Source organism: Felis catus, chromosome B4 (assembly GCF_018350175.1).
Source record: "Felis catus isolate Fca126 chromosome B4, F.catus_Fca126_mat1.0, whole genome shotgun sequence".
Classification (NCBI taxonomy): domain Eukaryota; kingdom Metazoa; phylum Chordata; class Mammalia; order Carnivora; family Felidae; genus Felis; species Felis catus.
The window spans coordinates 88909343-88928978 of record NC_058374.1 but is presented as its reverse complement, the minus strand read 5'-3'; the positions used below and the strand labels follow the sequence as shown (position 1 = coordinate 88928978).

Below are 19636 nucleotides of genomic sequence, written 5' to 3'. Positions count from 1 at the left end.
TCTCTGCTTCATGAAATTACCAAACACTGGAAAGAGTAACATATCTCTGGAGGGCAGGGAGATGTCTGTGATGCACCGATGGTGGCAAGCAGTAGCAAATATCTGGACTGTTATATACAAAAGCTTTTATCCCTGGACTACTAGTTTAAACACACACACACACACACACACACACACACACACACACACACAATGTGTGCGCGCACAGCCATTCTTCTGGAAGGTTTGTGTAACGTACTTGTTATATTCCACAGAACAGATCTTCACTTATGTCACATAGCACACAACCCTTTTATGTACCCCCCACTCTCTGAATGAGGACACTCTAGAAAAAAACTGAAGGATTGACCTTTTTCTTTTATCCATTTCCCTACCACTCAACCTTTTTATTCGGAACCCTTTTATTCCTTCGACACCTCTTCCCTTCTTGTACCACTCCCTTTAATGCCCTTCACTATTCGCCTACTAAGAAAATCTGCTTTCAGGGAAAACCTTCCATTAGTGATGAAATAAATGTAAATTGCCTTCCAATTTGGATTTAAACTACCTTTCTAGCTTTTCTCTCATCCTGCTGCCCCATGAAAATTCTTCACTCTAGTCAGAATATCCCCTTCCTGTGCTTCACACATTTTTGCTTCTGATGGCTGTACTCATGCCATCTCCCCACAAGAGAACCTGTCCTGCTGGCTCGTGCATGTCTTTTCACCTTTCAAAGACCAGCTCTGAAACATATCTTCCATGAAGTCTTCTACTGTCGCAGTGACTTCTGTCTTCCCTTTTTCTCAACTACTACTGCAATCCTTTATACTGTCCCTGTGGGGCTCCCGGGACTTACAGCTATCTTTGTGCCTGGTCAACAACATCCTCCTTCACCACCCTCAAGCCCTAAATGCACACAGATAAGCCTTACTTCCCCTCTGTCCGCCTCGTTTTTAAGTTCTTCAAAGGCAGAAATGGGTGTCATCCTTGTCTTCCTCACCCCTCTCAGTGCAGTTCATTCTTTGTGCCTAGTTCCTGTTCAGGAGAGAATGGTCATATGGGGAGGGATAAACACCTCTCCCCACAAGATGGGTCACAAGGTGTGTGGTGGCCAAGGTCCTCAAGGGGGCAGTAAAGGACTAGTTGTTTAATGTCCACCAGCAGAAGTAATTAATATTTAGTCCTTAAAGATGTGTCACATGGTCCCCAGGGAGTAAATTAAATGCAGAAGATGGGAAGGAGACAAACAGGAATTATTTGGAATTCAGCCCAAATAGGATTAGGAACCTGGAACAGAAACCAACCATACGATGACCATCAAATGGGGGGGGGGGGTGGACCAGAAAGTCTGTAAAAAGAAAAGCAAAAAGGTTCTAAAACACATGTGTAAGACTCAGAATTCAAGTTGGTCAGGAGACAAGGTCTAGCTCAGGTTCATGTTTTGACGAGAAAGAGAGCTAGGCTCAGATTATGGTGAACCAACAGGTAGGGCTCTCAGCAGGAGGACAGAAAACCAACTATGGTCTGGGTCAAATTATCCTTAAACATTGCCGAATTTCTAAAAATTACATTGCAATATACTTATGAACATAAGACAAAATCTTAAGTAAATATTAGCGAACAGAATTCAGCATCACCTTAAAAAACGATAGTACATCATGACCAAATAGGGTTTAAGCCAGAAATACGTAAATATTGTTCAATACTAAGAAATATAATATATTTATTATAAGGAGTACTAACACAGTATAGAAGAAATATATATGGTCCTCTCTAATCACTTATTTTGAGAGAGAAAGAGAGAGAGAGAGAATCCCAAGCAGTGCAGGCTCCGCCTTCTAAGTGCAGAGCCTGATGTGGGGTTCGAACTCACGAACGGTGAGATCATGACCTGAGTCAAAATCAAGAGTCAGGCACTTAACCCACTGAACCTCCCAGGTGCTCCTGAAAGTGACTTTTAACATAATCCAACACCCAGTCTTGATAACAACACTTAACAAAATGAACAATTTCTTAACATGATAATATCTTAATGTGTATTATCCAATACAACTTAATAAATGGATAACTTAGAGGCATGAAATTTAGAGAAGTAATAAAATTATTACTATTTCTAGATATCTTGATTATTAAGCAGGCAATTCTTAAAGATTCAACAGAAAAAGTACAAGTAACAAGAGACTTCAAAAAGACATTGTGGAATAAAAATATGCAGAACTAATGCCTTCTAAAATACATCTAACAATTGGGGCACCTGGGTGGTGCAGTTGGTTAAGCGTCCGACTTGAGCCAGGTCACGATCTCGCGGTCCGTGAGTTTGAGCCCCGCGTCGGGCTCTGGGCTGATGGCTCAGAGCCTGGAGCCTGTTTCCGATTCTGTGTCTCCCTCTCTCTCTGCCCCTTCCCCGTTCATGCTCTGTCTCTCTCTGTCCCAAAAATAAATAAAAACGTTGAAAAAAATAATAAAATAAAATACATCTAACAATTAACTGAAAGATATAATGGAAGAAAATCTCACCTACAATAGCAAGAAGATTAAACACTTAGGAATACATTTAACAAGAAACGGATAAAGCCTTTATGAGAAACATTAACATGTTCCTGAAGAACACGTACACACACACAAGATTTTTAGTATATGTGCTATTATTTGGAATAGCAAGATTCAAAATCGTAAGATTTCAGTTCTACCTAAAGTAAAATATGCATTTAATGTGGTTCCCATTAAAATATTGAGCATAAAACCTTTGGCTTGCCTTTCTCCGGTCCTCAAGCAAATCAAGTTTGTCTTGACAAATAGGATAATGACTTCTCCAGTTTTCCCCTCTCCCTCTACTGAGTGAGAAACTGGGCTAATAAGAACATGAGGCAAGAAAATGAGCACATCTCTACTGAAGGATGAAAAAAGAAAGAAGGTGGGGGAAAGAGAGAGAGGAAGAGAAAGAATGAGGAAGGAAAAAACATATAGATCGTCCAGCTCATACAAAAAAATGGTGCAAGAAACAAATAGCCAGGATACCTCTTAGAAGAGCAGTGAAAGTATCAGGTACTAAAACATATTACAAAGCCTCAATAGTTACCATCGTGTGACCTGTAAATAGAACAGTACATAGCATAGGACATAAAATCCATGAATAGATCCAAATATGTATAAGGAATTCGTATGTTATAAATATGGCAAACAAAATCAGCGAGATAAGGAAGAACTTTTAAATAAATGTTGTTGAGACATTTGGCTGGATTTTGGTAAAACTAGAAGTCCCTGGGAGCAGTTACCCTTTAAAGAGACATTTCTTAAAATGTGTTCCTCAGATCATTTCGTCAGAAAGATCAGTTACATATTGAAACACAGGTTCCAAGAATCACCCACTGAATCAAAAATTTAAGTAACTCCTGAGAACTTGCATATTACCAAGTTTCTCGGATGATTCTGATGGATACACAATTGGGAATTTCTCCTTTAAACCGTCTCTCCTGGATGATTGCATCTCTCCTGCTAAGTCAACTCTCCCTGCTTTTTTCCCCCCGTTGGGTCTATAGCTTTAGCCACTACACCCAGGTAATTGAAGGCAATTGAAAGGGCACTGAAGTCCCTGCCTATTCTGTTTGACTGAAATATATAAAATTCTCTTTCAAACCCTTAGTTTAGCTAAGATAAAGCTGGAATTTCTTTATATAAATGTTCAGTAGAAAATAAAACAGCTCTTTACCTCCTTGGCTGTTAGAAGCTTGGTCGCCATCATGATCCACACAGTAACTTTCTGGACCAGGAAGTTCATGACCAACCGACTACCTCAGTGGAAACAGAGGGTCATTGATGTTCTTTACCCCAGAAAGGCAACAGTACCTACGACAGAAATTCAGGAAAAATTAGCCAAAATGTACAAGACCACACCAAACGTCCTCTTTGTATTTGGATTCAGAACCCATTGTGGTGGTGGCAAAACTGGCTTTGACATGATTTATGATTCCTCGGATTATGTACAGAAAACGAACCCAGACATCGACTTGCAGGACATGGCTTGGATGAGAAGAAAAAGACATCAAGAAAACAGCAAAAGGAATGCAAGAACAGAGTAAAGAAAGTCAGGGGGACTGCACAAGCCAATGTTGGTGCCGGCAAAAAGAAGGAGTAATAATTCTGCGGTAACTATCCGTGGTGATTAATCGTGCAGGTATTTCATGAGAGGATTAATAAACTAAGACCTTTTAAAAAAAGAAAATAAGGGGCACCTGGGTGGTTCAGTCGGTTAAGCCTGTGACTTTGGCTTAGGTCATGAACTCGTGGCTCATGGGTTCAAGCCCCACATCAGGCTCTGTGCTAACAGCTTAGAGTCTGGACCCTGCTGTGGATTCTGTCTCTGTCTCTCTCTCTCTCTCAAAACTAGAGAATGCCCTCCCCCGCTTGCACTCTGTCTCTGTCTCTCTCTCTCAAAAATAAATATACGTTAAAAATATTTAAAAAAAAAAAAGAAAAGAAATGCAAAGTTATACAAATGGATTTGGTTATCTAGTGCTGATTTCTTATTCTCAGTTATCTGAAGTCAAGTCTCTGACCAGGGCTGGTAAAATGAGGGGGTGTACCCCCCATAAATGCAGACGTTGCTCAAGACTTGCTCTGGGTCCCTCTGCTCCTTTCCTGAGACTTCACAATTCATTGCTATGTGGTAGATAACTCAGAGGTTTATATGTGCAGCCCAGATATCTCCTCAAAGTTCCAGATTCGATGTACAAATGCTTGGCATATTCTCTTTTATATCTCTAATGTACCTCAAACTCAACATTTTCAAAAATGAATTCTTTTTTTGAAGTTTATTTATTTATTTTGAGAGAGAGAGAGAGAGAGAGAGAGAGAGAGAGAGAGAGAGAATCCCAAGCAGTTTCCATGCTTTCAGCACATAGCCCAACGTGGAACTAAAACTCGTGAATCGAGATCATGACCTGAGCTGAAATCAAGAGTCTGACTGACTGAGCTACTCAGACACCCCTCAAAACTGAATTATCACTCGCTCAGCACTACCTTCCCCACCCCCACCCAAACCAGTCTCCTTTCAGAGTCCTCCTGTCTTGGGCAAGAGCATCACCATCCTACTGGTTAGGTAAGGCCAAAGTGCTGGATTCGTTCTTTCCTTCACTTCCCAATGTAATCCACCTTAAAGTCTTGTGAATTCTCCCACTTAAATATCTCTCACATTTATCTACTTACCCCTACTTCTACAACGTCCCCAATCCAACCTCCCCTAATCACAAGCATCTCCTAACTTGTCTCTTCGCTTCCATTAAACAGGTGAGCTAGACGATATTCAAAAGGATCATGTTTGGGGGGCACCTCAACCCAGTTAATTATATACTTTAGTTTCTGATTGCTCTTGGGATAAAAACAAAAATCCCTTAATGTGGCCTAAGAGGTCCTATAAGTGCTCTCCTTACCTATCCCTTCACTTTCCTCTCCACTCCTTCCTTCATTCTCTTTGCTTTAGCAACACAGCTCTGTTGTCAGGGCCTCCTGCTAACCACGCTCTCTCCCGGCTCAGACCATGTTCACCTGCCAGTGCCTCCACTTGGATTTCTCTACTCTCTTTGGGCCGACTTAGCTCTTATTCTTCCTTCCATATTTTAGCCCCGTAGTCATGTCCCTGGGGAAACTGAATTTAATTCCCCTTGTATACTCTCTCATCGCATCATGCCCCCCACCCCCAGCACTTGTCATCCATGGAATTTAACATTTATTTGTATGATTTTGTTTTTCATGATTGTCTGTGCACTAGACTGTAAGCTCCAGAGGACAGGGACTGTGAATGCTTTGCTCACCACCGGATCCCAGCACCTACCACAGTGACTGCCTCAGAGCATGGGCTCCTTGACAATACTGATTGAATGAGCCAATAAACTCATTCCCAGTTCCTTTAGTTCTTTAATGTTGTCCAGGGTGGAAATGAGATGAAAGGTTGGGCAAAGGTGTTCAACAAGACAAATAATTGCAGCTAATGTTTACTGAGAGTATTTTTTATGCCTGTATATTACTGGCATACACATTATATGCATGATCTCAATTTGCTTTCCTATATCCTTAAAAAGTAAACACCATCACATCCCTTATTTTAAAGATGAGGAAATAGGACTAGAGAGGTTAAAGAACTTGTCCAAAGTCATTCAGCTCAGAAGGGGCAGAGTTGAAATTCAACCCTGGGTCTTCTCTGCCTCCGCAGCCTAAGCTGCGTCCAGCTTAGCTTAACCACTAAGGCGTCCAGCTCTAGTCTCCCAGCTCGAGGTTTGTTTGTACTGACCTCACTTTCATGTCCAGTGGAATTATGCCTTTCATCGAAACTTCTTATTTTTTCTCCTCCAGCTTGTGTGTTTCTAGATTACCTTCTCTGGATCCAATTGTGCTGTACTGTGCAGCTGCTGGGAGCCTCTTAGATCCCTGCCTTGTAGCCTGGACCCCAACTGCAGGGTGATGAAGAGGCTTGTTATCTGGCCTCTTCTGAGCCTTAGGCATCTTGCTTCTATTTTGAAGTTAGTACCTTCACCTCTTCTGGGCAATTCTGAGTTCCTGGAAATCTAGTATCTACCACTAACCCACTTGATTTTCAGTCAGTTTGAGTCCAAAGCAGTCATCCCTCTACTGAAATTTGATTTCATTTTACCTAGCATTTAAGCCCTGCCTCACTGAGCAGTCATACAGCCTTGATGGCAGACCCCCCTCTTTCCCTGGAGCCTACATGTTCCTAATAACTTCCCTCTGAAGACCTAAAGCAGATTTCCTATGTCTTCCTAATTTGAAGACTCGCAGTTCTTTTAGAAATGCCAACAAAGTTTCTATTCTCTGAGGAAACCTTCTGGATCTCAGTTTGTGTAGGGAACAGTTAACTAATAGACCCTGTATCCAATAACCTTGCCTTGAGATTACTCACTTCTACAATGTTCTCTTTGATGGTACATTGCCATCTAAGGAAGTGGTTTCACAGCATATCACAATTAGTGAAAATTCTGTAAATCCTGGATATCAAAAACAAGTTAATTCCTAGCTTGGAAGATCGGTTATTTACTCAATATATTCACCAAGTTTCATGATTGTGCAGGTAAATTAACTCATTCATACTGGGCTACAGATAATTGATAATATTTATGCCAACATAATATTCAGTTGTAGCAAATACTTTGAGCAAAGGAGATAATTTCAAGTATCAGTTATCAAGAAGAGACTTATTAGATCATTTTTATTACTTTTTGTGGGATGAAATTGACCAGCTGTTGACTTGAGACTATCAATCATTTCATTAAAGACTATTTTATACATATAGCCTTCAAATCTTAGATTAATTTATCAAGCAAACACTTTGTGTGAGGCACTATAATCAATGACTTACATCTTTTTGGAGGAAATTGTTAAAGTAGCTCGTCTGTGAGCCATTCACTTTTTTTTTTTTTTTTTTTTTTTTTTTTACTGGATGGGGAGGGGTGGGGTTGAGGGACTCTTCTAGGGAAAAGAAAAGAAGGCAGCTGACTGATTTAGTCCTCTTGCCAAGGGTTCCTGACAAATAGATTGGCGCTATTTGCTAGTGAGAATAGTCCTTAGCTGTAGTATGTTCTCAGTAGTCTGTCCTTGGCTAAAGGATCTTTTAAAGTAAATATACCCAGGAGTGCCTGGGTGGCTCAGTTGATTGAGCATCTGACTTCGGCTTAGGTCATGATCTCATCGTTCATGGATTCAAGCCCTGCGTTGGGCTCTGTGCTGACAGCTTGGAGCCTGGAGCCTGCTTTGGATTCTGTGTCTACCTCTCTCACTGCTCCTCCCCCATTCATGCTCTGTCTCTCAAAAAAAAACCCACAAAAGTTAGAAAAAATTAAACTACATATACCCAGAATCTATAGATCTATGAGACTTCTCCTTGGACAATGTCTCTGGTATATAAAATGAAGACGTTTTATAACTTAAATGCTCCTTTCCACATCAGGTTAAAAACTCATAAAAACTGACTTGGAGACCTCATCTGTTATTCTCGGAGAAAGTACAGGTTTGGCGTGGGGACAAAAGGACCTAAGGACCACACAGTGCATCCCAGACCTCTCTGCTTTCTTTGTGCCTCTTCATTGTCAGTATTTTTGAAATGATAAGCAAATATTGGTATTAGATATTTCCCTTACGTGTGAGTTGGATTGGACATTTTGATTCTGAATGATAGCACACTTATACTATCTATTTAATTCTCTCGACCTCTAAGTTGGGTATTATTTATTCCATTCTGTAAATGAAAAGACAGAAATTTAGTTTCAAAAGCCAACCCAAAGTTACACAGCTAGTTCATGTCTACTTATTTCCAAAGTTTTCATTCTTTCTAATACACCTTTAACTAGTTTAAGTACATTATTAGTTTGAGTTTTTTTTAATATGAAATTTATTGTCAAATTGGTTTCCATACCACACCCAGTGCTCATCCCAACAGGTGTCCTCCTCAATACCCATATCCCAGTTTTTAAGAATCTCTTATGTTTTGTCTCCCTCTCTCTCTAATTTTTTTTTCCTTCTCCTCCCCCATGGTCTTCTGTTAAGTTTCTCAGGATCCACATAAGAGTGAAAACATATGGTATCTGTCTTTCTCTGTATGGCTTATTTCACTTAGCATCACACTCTCCAGTTCCATCCACGTTGCTACAAAAGGCCAGATTTCATTCTTTCTCATTGCCATGTAGTATTCCGTTGTGTACATAAACCACAATTTCTTTATCCATTCGTCTGTTGATGGACATTTAGGTTCTTTCCACAATTTGGCTCTTGTTGAAACATTGGGGTACAAGTGCCCCTATGCATCAGCACTCCTGTATCCGTTGGGTAAATTCCTAGCAGTGCTATTGCTGGGTCACAGGGTAGATCTATTTTTAATTTTTTGAGGAACCTCCACACTGTTTTCCAGAGCAGCTGCATCAGTTTGCATTCCCACCAACAAACAGTGCAAGAGCATTCCCGTTTCTCCACATCCTCGCCAGCATCTATAGTCTCCTGATTGTTCATTTTTAGCCACTCTGACTGACGTGAGGTGGTATCTGAGTGTGGTTTTGATTTGTATCTCCCTGATGAGGAGCGACGTTGAGCATCTTTTCATGTGCCTGTTGGCCATCTGGATGTCTTCTTTAGAGAAGTGTCTATTCATGTTTTCTGCCCACTTCTTCACTGGATTATTTGTTTTTCAGGTATGGAGTTTGGTGAGGTCTTTATAGCTTCTGGATACTAGCCCTTTGTCCCATATGTCATTTGCAAATATCTTTTCCCATTCCGTTGGTTGCCTTTTAGTTTTGTTGATTGTTTGCAGTGCAGAAGCTTTTTATCTTCATGAGGTCCCAATAGTTCATTTTTGCTTTTAATTCCCTTGCCTTTGGAGATGTGTCAAGTAAGAAATTGCTGCGGCTGAGGTCAGAGAGGTTTTTCCTGCTTTCTCCTCTAAGGTTTTGATGGTTTCCTGTCTCACATACAGGTCTTTATCGATTTTATTTTTGTGAATGATATAAGAAAGTGGTCTAGTTTCATTCTTCTGCATGTTGCCATCTAGTCTCCCAGCACCATTTGTAAAAGAGACTGTCTTTTTTCCATTGGATATTCTTTCCTGCTTTGTCAAAGATGAGTTGGACATACTTTTGTGGGTCTAATTCTGGGGTTTCTATTCTATTCCATTGGTCTATGTGTCTGTTTTTGTGCCAATACCATGTTGTCTTCATGATTACAACTTTGTAGTAGAGGCTAAAGTCTGGGATTGTGATGCCTCCTGCTTTGGTCTTCTTCTTCAATATTACTTTGGCTATTCAGGATCTTTTGTGGTTCCATATGAATTTTAGGATTGCTTGTTCTAGCTTTGAGAAGAATGCTGGTGCAATGTTGACTGGGATTGCATTGAATGTGTAGATAGCTTTGGGTAGTATTGACATTTTACCAATATTTAATCTTCCAATCCATGAGCACGGAATGTTTTTCCATTTCTTTGTATCTTCTTCAATTTCCTTCATAAACTTTCCATAGTTTTCAGCATTCAGATCTTTTACATCTTTGGTTAGGTTTATTCCCAGGTATTTTATGATTCTTGGTGCAATTGTGAATGGGATCTTATTTGTCTTTATTCTTTATTTGTCTTTGTGTTGCTTCATTATTAGTGTATAAGAATGCGACTGATTTTTGTACATTGATTTTATATCCTGCGACTTTGGTGAATTCATGTATCAGTTGTAGTGGACTTTTGGTGGAGTCTATCGGGTTTTCCATGTATAATATCATGTCATCCACAAAAAGTGAAAGCTTGACTTCATCTTTATTAGTTTGAGTTTTAAATGTTATTGTCTCTTGAAAGAAGCCAGATGATTCAAAAGTAGAGATGATGGGCCTTAAAGCAATTTTTGTTGCAGATTTGTTTCTTTCTGCAATGTGAATTGCAGTGGCTAGAAGCTAGGTTGGACTGCATTTGTAAGCGTATGAGGAAATGATACATACTAACCTCAAGTGACTATTTCAGAGGGTATGTTTAATAGCCTGAGATAGTCCCGAGCCTGAATGGCTCAGTCAGTTAAGTGTCTGACTTCGGCTCAGGTCATGATCTGGCAGGTGGTGGGTTTGAACCCCACAATGGGCTCTGTGCTAACAGCTCAGAACCTGGAGCCTGCTTCAGATTCTGTCTCCTTCTCTCTCTCTGCCCCTCCTCCACTTGCACTTGTGTGCGTGTGTGCTCTTTCTCTTTCACTCAAAAATAAATGTTAAAAAAATAGTGAGAGGCAGCAACAAAGAATTGATGACCTTGTGCAGAGGGAAAATTGCCCACTCACTTACACCTATAATGACTTAAATGAATTTAAAGGCACCTGAAGCAGAGATCCAGTCTAGATGGGAAAGCCATTCCATGACAAAACGGGGGCAGCAAGGATTTTTGGAGAGCAGTTCCAGCATTTGCCCAATCCTGTGCTATATTATGAAAATTACGTAAGTATGGGCAAGGAGGAGAAATCTTTTAATATGTGAACTCTGAGCAGTTATAGCTAGAAGGACTAGAGACTCTCTATAATTGAGATAAAATTGATAGTTTTAGTGCAAGTACATAGAAAATTAGCTGCAAATTACATGGAACAAGGAACACCATAAAAAGGAAGTGGTGTAAAGAAAACCAGATTCTAGTGCTAAAAAGAACAATTGTCAAAAGAAAAAATATAAATGTGTAATAAAAAAAGGAAAAATCCAATCTTCCAAATAATTGTCACCAAATTATCAACTATTTTGAAAAAAGGAAAATGATCAGTTTTGCTTTTCAGGAGGTAAAATTCACAGGGGGAATTTAGCTCCTACTAGGAGTTTAAATAGGCACCACCTTTCTGGGAAACTAATTTAGAAATGTGTATTAAGAGCTTTAAACATGTTTACATTTTTTGACTGAGTAAATTTGGCATAAATTTATCTGAAATAATAAAGTTGTATACCAGGATATATATCGTTATTTATTTACAACAGTAAAAAGCTGAAAAATAGCTTAATGGAGTGATAAAAATTATTAAATCTAATCATATGGCAAAAACATACTACACAGGCATTAAAGATTATGTCCTTTTTAAATTTTTTTATACGTTTTTTTAACGTTTATTTATTTTTGAGACACAGAGAGATAGAGCATAAACGGGGGAGGGGCAGAGAGAGAGGGAGACACAGAATTGGAAGCAGGCTCCAGTCTCTGAGCCATCAGTCCAGAGCCCGACGTGGGGCTCGAACTCACGGACCGCGAGATCGTGACCTGGCTGAAGTCAGACGCTTAACCGACTGAGCCACCCAGGCGCCCCTAAAGATTATGTTCTTAATAAGGCATGAAAGTGTACCCAATGTATTATTTTTATAATAAAAACGGTACTATACAAAAACATTCTGGTGGTAAAAATGGGTAGACTGGGAATCTGGTTTAAAAAAAAAAAAAGCCTCTTCTAGAATTCCTTTTGGGCAAAAAATTTTCCAAGATTGCTTTTCCAGAGAATGTTCTGGTTGCCAAAATAGACAAGGTGAATCACGCAACTGGAACTAAGATTTAGAAAAGAGTAACATGCAGGACTAATAAGATTATTTAATAAATGAGACTTTCTAATAAGGCACAATCTAGAATTGCTTCTTCAGGTAGGGAAGGAAAAGAGCATAGATAAGGGTACTGAAATTTTCATTTAGGAAAATGACTTTAGTAATAATGGCAACAACAAAATATTGAACTCCCATGTGACAGTAATTGCAGTTCTGGTATCCATTGATTTACAAAATGCATGGTTGGGGCACCTGGGTGGCTCAGTCAGTTAAGCATCCGACTTTGGCTCAGGTCATGATATCACGGTTCATGAGTTTGAGCCCCACATCGGGCTCTGTGCTAACAGCTCAGAACCTGGAGCTTGCTTGGGATGCTGTGTCTCCCTCTCTCTGTGCCTCCCCGACTCGTGTTCTGTTTCTCTTCCTATCTCTCTCTCTTTCTCTCAAAAATAAATAAACATTAAGAAAAAAAAAGAAAATGCATTGTGATAAACAACTTTCATGAATTCAGTAATACCTTCAATGATTAGCATTTTGTTCATTGCAATGAGGCCTATATACATTTGAAAGATAGATGCTTACATTTGTGTGAACCACTCTGCTAATAAATCTCCAGTCAAAGCTTGGAATGGTATATGAATTCACAGGTTCCTTGCAATAATTCCACGATCCCCTAGAAGGAATGGGAAACTTTGTATAGATTTGGGACAAGATAGACTAGAAAAATTCTCTTTGCTCCCTTCTATTAGAAGCACACTACATTAAAGATAATTTAATCAGAGTTGGTGCATAGGGATGGCGTTATTTCTGATATCAGCAGAATGTCAGAACAAACTTTGGCAGCTAATGTGGTAACTAATTATTTTAGCTGCTCTGTGGCTCTCTTCCCATCTAATGAGTTATTGACATTGCTCACTTCTGATGAAGGGGGAAGGGAAAGGTCAGATAGAGTCTGGGACCTAAGAACTTATCTGAGGTCCTTAGTAGATTTTTTTTTTAAAACTCACAGAAGGCACACTCATCTTAAATGAAGAAGCTTTTGATTTGTGAGAACCAATTTTAAAAAGAAGCGATCATAGGCCTCTCCTCCAGCCATCCCAGATGCCTAAAGGAAAGAAAGCTAAGGGGAAGAAGTTGGCCCCTGCCCCTGTTGTTATGAAGAAGCAGGAGGACAAGAAGGTGGTCAATCTCCTGTTTGAGAAGAGGCCCAAGAATTTTGGCATCGGACAGGACATCCAGCCCCAAAGGGACCTTACCCGTTTTGTCAAATGGTCCTGCTACATCCGGCTGCAGTGGCAAAGGGCTAGTCTCTATAAACGTCTAAAAGTCCCTCCTATGATTAACCAGTTCACCTAGGCCCTGGACCGCCAAACAGCTACTCAACTATTAAGCTGGCCCACACATACAGACCAGAGACAAAGCAAAAGAAGAAGCAGAGTTTGTTGGCCCGGGTTGAGAAGAAAGCTACCAGAAAGAGGATGTCCCCACTGAGAGATTGCCTGTCCTTCAAGCTGGGGTTAATACTGTCACCCCTAGTGGAGAACAAGAAGCCTGATCTGGTAGTGACTGCACATGCTGTGGATCCCACTGAGCTGGCCATCTCTCTGCCTGTCCTGTGTGGTAAGATAGAGGCTCCCTACTGCATCATCAAGGGGAAGGCCAGGCTGGGGCGTCTGGTCCACAGGAAGATCTGTACCACCATCGCCTTCACACAGGTTGCCTCGGAAGACAAAGGAGCTCTGGCTGAGCTGGTAGAAGCCATCAGGACTAACGACAATGGCAGATATCATGAGATCTGCTGCTACTGGGGAGGCAACGTCCTATAGCCAAAGTCCAGGACTCCCACTGCCAAGCTGGAAAAGGCAAAGGCTAAAGAACTGGCCATCAAACTGGAAAGTGGATGCTGTTGAATTTTCTGTACATAAAGTTAATAAAAAGTTCTCTTTCAGCCAGTGTCGAAGAAGAAGAAGAGGAGGAGAAGGAGGAGAAGGAGGAGAAGGAAGAGGAAAAGGAAGAGGAAGAGGAAGAAAGAAAAAGAAGAAGAAGAAGAAGAAGAAGAAGAAGAAGAAGAAGAAGAAGAAGAAAGAAGAAGAAGAAATTATATTTTGAAATCCACAGGGATCTGGCTTGAAAAACCAAGCTAAAGTGTAGAGAACTAAAGCATAGATTTCTTAAAAATTAAACATAACATAGGAAGGAATGAAGGATATGGTATGAGTAGTGTCTGGCACAGCCACCATCTTGCTTGGCTACAAAGAGGAGCCTAAAGAGAAAGAGAGAGGGAATACATTTGTCTGCTTGGGCTGCCATAACAAAAAACCACAGACTAGGTGGCTTAAACAACAGGCATTCATTTTCTTACAGCTCTGGAGACTGAAAGTGTGAGATCAAGGTGCCAGCAGGGTTGGTTTCTGGTGTCAACTCTTCCTGGCTTACAGAAAGCCACCTTCTCACTGTGCTCTCATATGGCCTCTTCTCCGCACATGCAGAGGGAGATCTCTGGTATCCCTTCATCTTATAAGGACGCTCATCCTATTGGATGAGGGCCCTAGTCTTATGACCTCATTTAATCATAATTGTTTCTTTAAAGACCCTATCTCCAAATATAGTCCCATTAGGGTTAGGATGTCACCATATGAATTTTGAGGTGACACAGTTCAGACCATAACAGGGGGAGAAGAGAGAAAGAATTAGGTGTAGATGGAGTCTCTCTATCTTTTTCATCCAAGAGAAAACCTGAAGTGGGGTGTTGTGGGCATCAGATAGTGATTCAAGGATAGAACTGAAGACTGAGATTAAGCATGTGGGTAATCAATCAATTATGTCTATGTCATGGAGCCCCAGTCAAGTCTCTGAACCCAGAGAATTGGGTGAGCTTCCCTAGTTGGCAATACTCCATGCATATTGTCAACACATCAATGCTTGGAAAGTAACACGTCCTGACTGCATAGAGAGAGAACAATGGTAACCCCACCATTGGTACTTATCCAGAGTCCACTCTTCCCTTGGCGAAGTTTAATCTGTATACTTTCCTTGTAATAAATGATAGCTGTAAGTATAAGTACTTACAATGAGTTTTGTGAGTCCTTCTAGTGAATTATCAATCTTGAGGGTGGTTTTGGGGACCTTCTGAACTTGTAGTTCATGTCAGAAGAGAGGATAGTCCTATTGCAGGGACAGTGCTGCTTCCTTTAACTTCTCATTTGTCTAACTAACGTAGAGGACACCAGAGAATGATACAGGCTAGTAGCAGAAGAAGAATTTTCAAAATTCAAAATTCTAAGTCTTAAAAGAATTATCTCAGGGGCACCTGGGTGGCTCAGCCAGCTGAGCATCTGACTCTTGATTTCAGCTCAGGCCATGATTTCACGGTTATGGGATGGAGCCCCACATCAGGATCCACACTGGGCATGAAGCCTGCTTGAGATTCTCTCTCCCTCTCCTCTGCCCCTCGCATGCTCACTCTTCATTTCTCTCTCTCTCTCTCTCTCTCTCTCTCTCTCTCTCTCATCCACACACACAAAATTGTCTCTTGTGCTAACACAAGTGTGTTAACTAGAATCTCAATATTTGTTCCTCTCTCACATAAAACTTATGAAATTTCCCTGGTCCCTCAATAAAAAGCAAAAATAAATACAAAAACTTTTTTCTGTTTACATAGTTGTTGCTAACGTTTGGTCAGACCAGACCACTTGGGCATGTTGGCCAAAAAACAGTAAAGCCAGATTCCTTCTATTACTTTTCAAGTTCTCCTGGTAAAGGGAGTGAAGAGGCCTTGGCTCCTTGAGGTGGAATATGAGATAGAAAGTTACTAGTGGCAAGCAGTGGAAGTTATATTTCAGAAATAAGAGAAGAGAGTCAATGTCATGTGTTAAACTCAACTTTTATGACAAGATCAAAATAATTTCTTAAGGATACTAGTCTTCAATTTATTACAAATTCCAAAATAATTCTAAAATTAACATTACAGTTGCAACTCTTCCTAGGGAAGAGCTTAAAATATAGTCTTTTGTTCTCCTCAGAATGCTAATATTTATATATTTTTCTCTCCCTAAATTAATGGCCTAATTTTTGTATCTCCACATCCTAACTATATATATATATATATATATATATATATATATATATATATATTCCCTTAGTCTTGCTGAAAGTAAATATAAGTACGTGTGTATATATATATATATATATATATACACACACATATATGTATATGTATATATATACACACACATACATATATTTACTTTCAGCAAGACTAAGGGAATATATATATATATGTGTGTGTGTGTGTATATGTATGTATATATATATTCTTTAGTCTTGCTGAAAGAATATATATATGTATATGTATATGTATATGTATATGTATATGTATATATATATATATGTATTCCTTAGTCTTGTTCAAAGTAAATATAATTAGCATCAGGCTGAATTTATGAATTGTTATAGCATATGGCTTTGCGTGAAAAAGTTTATTTACTCATTTTTCCCATGTAGTAATGAAAAACAGTGGAGATAGAAAAATAATAAACAGATATATTATAATCATAAAAATAAAACACAAATAAAATGTATGAAACATGTTAACAGTGGACAGAAGGTTAAGATTACAGACTTACTAGGTCATGTTTAGTATCAGGGAATGGTAGCAGGTCTAAGCTCTAGAAGTAAGTATTAGCCCTCTATATTCACTGGTCTTCAGCCTTTCACTAATCCAAGTTAGAGCACTCAAAGATTGAATAACAGCTGACAGCACTGAAGGGTATTATCTATGAATGACAAGTGCTAGTTGATTTATAATAATAACTGTAATAAAATACATAATAGCTAATGTTACCAAGTCGTGTGCTATATGCTTTTTGAGGATTATTTCATTAAATATTTGTCAATAAAATCATTCAAATCGATCTAATGATAGAGCCTGCCCTTTAAATATGGTATATGTTCTTAGGATCGTGAACAATATTTGATAATGATATCATGATTTAATTCATAAAGCTCTTTTATTTTTATTATCTCATTCAATTTTTATAACTAGTCCTAAAGACTATCTCTCCCATCATTTATCCTTTGACTTTAGAGATTTTGATTTTTTAGTCTATGGTTGTAACTGGAAGAGGGGAACTTGAATCCAGATCTTCAAAATCAATTCCAAGTGCCATTTTTAAATTTTTTTCTTTTTTTAATTAATGTTTATTTATTTACTTTTGAGAGAGAGAGAGAGAGAGAGGGAGACACAGAATACGAAGCAGGCTCCAGGCTCCAAGCCAAAAGCACAGAGCCTGACATTGGGCTCAAACCCACGAAGTGTGAGATCATGACCTGAGCCAAAGTCAGACACTCAACCAACAGAGCCACCCAGGCTTCCCTCGAGTGCCATTTTTATTGCATCATAGCTGTCTTTTCATGTGGCTAAAAGTCAGGACAATATTAATTGATTTAGAATTAGTATAAGTAAAGCTCAAGATGTTTTAATTAGTTAACAAGCCATAGATTAGTAAGATTCCACTAGTCGTTGTTTCTCACACTTTTTGAATTTTTCTGATCTTTATTTGGGTCCCCAGTAGAAAGAGTCAGTAGGTAAATGGAGACGATCCCATAGAACAGGAATTGGCAAACTTTCTGTAATGAACTGGCTAGCGGTTATGTTAGATGTTATGGATCATCAGACCTCCAATTACCATTTCAACTACTCGACTTTCCTGTTGTAATGTGGAGGCAGCACAGATAATATGTAAGTGAATGGGCATGACTATTACAATAAAACTTTATCTAAAAAATCAAGTAGTTAGCTGTATTCGATTCTCAATGTAGAGTTTGTCAACCCCTCAGAAATATGAGACTAAAAATAATCTTGAGTGGCTGCAGTTGTGGTCCTTAATCAGCCACAGCATGTTCCTCAGAAATAGAACTTTTTTCTCTAGTGCTGTCATATAAAGACTGAATCCTAATACAACTTACATGGCCCAACTTTTATAATATAAACTACCAGTTCCTTGGGGGAAGCATCTTACAAATAAAGAGCTAAGTTACCTGGTTTTAAACTCAACTGCTATAGAATGTGCTTCTAAAAATCAACTAGCGCATATTGCATTCATCCTACTCTTTTTTCTTTCTCCTGTGATCCAAATTTTCTAATGCTTATATTTGCTTAACCTCTACATCCCTCAAGATACCATCTGCTGAGTTGTAGTAGATAATACTGTATTTCTTTCTAATGTATAGATATCCCATTTCCTCCATTAGAGTGTAAGTTACTTGAGGGCAGGATCCATTTATGTCTTTATATGACAGAGCCCAGGGTAGTCTCACACGGTAAATATTTGTTGAATGAATGGTTGGGCTTAATTTAGAGAGACCTTATTAATGAGGTTTCTCTGATTATAAGGGAATAAAAAACAAGAGATTGTGGATGAGAACAGAAGACAGCAAAGGCTAACAGACAAGATGGATTCCCTTATTTCAAGCGCGAGAAATTGAAAGGTTAATCAGTCCGAATGACTATGGGGAATAAAACCAGTCATCGCAGCCTGAGGTGATAAGCTTGCACAAAATTCAGCCAAATTTGCAGAAAGACCCTTGCAACATATCTTATCATGCTCTTCAGCGGCTGCCACATCCTGAAACTGCTACCAGAAATAGCAAACTGTATCCTGCTTGTCACTCTGCTCCTGAAGTTTGCAGTTTGGGACCTGAGTCTGACCAATCTCGATAAAGGGCCCAGTACTTGTGGGTTTTGCCTATTTAATCCAGAGTCTAAACCTTCCCCTTAGGAGTACTTTCGATTTGTAGCCAAAGGCTGAGTCCCCCTCAGTTTGCAAACTACACAGCAATAAAGCTGCCTCATGCCTCTTACCAAATCTTTGCATTCCAGGAATTTTTGTTGACTTGGAGAATGCTTTCAGTGCTTTCAAGTATTTCAGTATGTTCTCTGTCCTCAGCATAGGAAAATGAATTGGGTCAATCAGTGCAGGCATAATTTTATTGAAGGAGTCATAAGAGACATTAACTAGACTCTACCCTTAGGGGGAAAAATAATGGATTTGGGGAATCTAAACCTACAAAAATGCTGAAAATAAAAAATGAACATAATGTGCTCTGCATGGTTCTTCCAGGATAATGTTTCTAGGGTAAAATAATATGAAACATTAAGCTGCATTTTCCATTGTTGCTGGATAATAAATGTTTATTAAATCATTCAGCAGATATTCGTTAAGAATTACTATGCTCCAGAGATCAGTTAGGTATTTAAAAAGATAAATAAGGACAATATGTTGTGAAGGGTACCAAAATATGCCACCCTAAAGATGCCTATTTGGCATAAGGATTATTTTGAGCTAAAGTCCACTGAGAAGCAGCAGCTGCAAGAAAAGTTCTAAAAACAGGGCAAAAGTTTTCCTTTTGTAAAGGAAATTTACATTTATAAAAGATATTTCCATTTGTAAAGATTCCTCCCTCTCTTGTACCTGAAAGAGGAGGATTCTTAACAACTCTTATCAATGGAGAAGACATTGCTTAAATCTGCATAACAAGCCTCATTTTAAAACCTTTGTTTAGGGGCGCCTGGGTGGCGCAGTCGGTTAAGCGTCCGACTTCAGCCAGGTCACGATCTCGCGGTCCG

The 19636-nt window shown here is 39.3% G+C and overlaps 2 pseudogenes; both read left to right on the top strand.

The window, feature by feature from the left end:
* Positions 1 to 3690: 3690 nt before the first annotated feature.
* Positions 3691 to 4114, top strand: LOC101100489 (annotated as a pseudogene).
* Positions 4115 to 13104: 8990 nt separating this feature from the next.
* LOC101086160 lies at positions 13105 to 13919 on the top strand (annotated as a pseudogene).
* The last annotated feature ends 5717 nt before the right edge of the window (positions 13920 to 19636 follow it).